Here is a 2,500-nt window from a genome sequence, read left to right on the forward strand (position 1 = left end):
CTAACCTATGTTGTGCCTTAACCTAACCTATGTTGTGCCTTAACCTAACCCATGTTGTGCCTTAACCTAACCCATGTTGTGCCTTAACCTAACCCATGTTGTGCCTTAACCTAACCCATGTTGTGCCTTAACCTAACCCATGTTGTGCCTTAACCTAACCCATGTTGTGCCTTAACCTAACCCATGTTGTGCCTTAACCTAACCCATGTTGTGCCTTAACCTAACCCATGTTGTGCCTTAACCTAACCCATGTTGTGCCTTAACCTAACCCATGTTGTGCCTTAACCTAACCCATGTTGTGCCTTAACCTAACCCATGTTGTGCCTTAACCTAACCCATGTTGTGCCTTAACCTAACCCATGTTGTGCCTTAACCTAACCCATGTTGTGCCTTAACCTAACCCATGTTGTGCCTTAACCTAACCTATGTTGTGCCTTAACCTAACCTATGTTGTGCCTTAACCTAACCCATGTTGTGCCTTAACCTAACCCATGTTGTGCCTTAACCTAACCCATGTTGTGCCTTAACCTAACCCATGTTGTGCCTTAACCTAACCCATGTTGTGCCTTAACCTAACCCATGTTGTGCCTTAACCTAACCCATGTTGTGCCTTAACCTAACCCATGTTGTGCCTTAACCTAACCCATGTTGTGCCTTAACCTAACCCATGTTGTGCCTTAACCTAACCCATGTTGTGCCTTAACCTAACCCATGTTGTGCCTTAACCTAACCCATGTCGTGCCTTAACCTAACCCATGTCGTGCCTTAACCTAACCCATGTCGTGCCTTAACCTAACCCATGTCGTGCCTTAACCTAACCCACGTCGTGCCTTAACCTAACCCACGTCGTGCCTTAACCTAACCCACGTTGTCGCCTAACGTAACCCACGTTGTCGCCTAAACCTGCTCTGTAATTGTTATACGACTCGTTCAATTAGTGTAGTGTTGCCCACCCGCAACCCTCGCAATATAGTTCGCTACTCGCACTCCCCGCTCCCCTGTGTATCGCTTCATGTTAAACACCTTGCAAGTCTTGCTCACTTTCCACATGCTCCTGCTGTACACTGTAATGTGGATGGCAGCAGGACGTACATGCCGCCCCTCCCCACGTCCCCACCTTGCCCCCTGCCTTCGCAAGCTGGTTGGTGAGAACTTTGCATGTTCAATGCCCTCCGCATGCGACGTACTCAGGCTACGTTGTGGTGCGGCCTGTGTCAACTGTCCGCTAATGTCGTACGCGTAAACCACAATCTGTACTGCACATTCGTCCTTATGTACTGAATGATACATCGTGGCACATGTGTGACCGTACAACGACTGCGCCCAAAAACGGCGGACCATACAGTGCAAATATTGTGCACGCAGCTACGTGTCGTCTCCCTATGAGAGCTGGATTGCAGTGTGGTACGCCATAGAGACGTGTGGGAGGAACGGACGCCGTGGATGGCGATCAGCATGAGCTGTCTGTTGATGTATTCGGACCTAGTCGTCTCTCCTCACACACCGTGATGGCATGGTGCACCGCGTTCCATATCTGCGACATGCTACAGAGGCCGGTTGACAGTCGTTCGAGCAATGGACATCGCATACGTACGGGGGCCACCTTCCACGTATTGTCTAGGCGTGCACATTTTGTTGCGTGTATGTGGGCAGACGTAGTGTGGCGTGACACCTGACACAGGCATGCAATAATCGTGGAAGTTGCAAATGGCGATGGACGCCTGCGTTTTCTGGTGAAGTTACGCAAATGAACAAATGGTAACCTGTTGTGGTGCGGTTGTTCTCGCTAGGGGTGAATCGGTGATGGCGACGATAGGTTGAGGTACTAACCGGTTGTTCCAGCGATACCCACCATGCCGACGAAACTGAACGGCATCTGGGTGTGAAGCGATACGCGGCGGTGGCTGGGTGGGACCGTCCCCGGCCGGTGAGGGGGCGCCTCCCGGCGTGCTGGCCGCGCGGTGCGTGGGCGCACGCGCTACAGCCGGCTGGTGGGGGCGGCCAGTGGCAGGCGCGCCGGCCGACGGACGCGGCAGGCGTCGCAGCTGCGCGCCGGCGCACCCTGCGCGCGGCGCCGTGCGGCCAAAGTAGGTCCTCGCGGGCCCGGTGCGAAGCGCGGTGGACATCTTCAGTGTGCTGGTCCGATTGAGGACTGTGTGCGTTGAGGATGCGCTGCCGCCCGGCGCTCGGCGCCGCGACGCCGTCTGCTGCTCGGTCGCCCCAGCGGTTCTCGCTGGTGGTTTGTATCGCAGCTGTGCGGATGTGTTGGCGCGTGCGCTGTGCTGGGAGAGTTCGCTTCGGCACCCAAGTGGGGCTTTTGTCCTTCTGTGGCGCTGGCGTTGGAGCTGCCGGTCACCGTAGGTGGCGCGTGTTGTCTCCCGCCGGCAATGCCACGACAGCACGCTCCCGGGCCTCTGTCGGCAGCGGCAAGCTCAGTTGGGAGCACGGGTGGTCGCACCGAAAGCGTCTACTCGCCTAACTCCGGGCGATTGCGCCTCTC

This window comes from Schistocerca piceifrons, unplaced genomic scaffold, assembly GCF_021461385.2.
Source record: "Schistocerca piceifrons isolate TAMUIC-IGC-003096 unplaced genomic scaffold, iqSchPice1.1 HiC_scaffold_936, whole genome shotgun sequence".
NCBI classification, from domain to species: Eukaryota; Metazoa; Arthropoda; class Insecta; order Orthoptera; family Acrididae; genus Schistocerca; species Schistocerca piceifrons.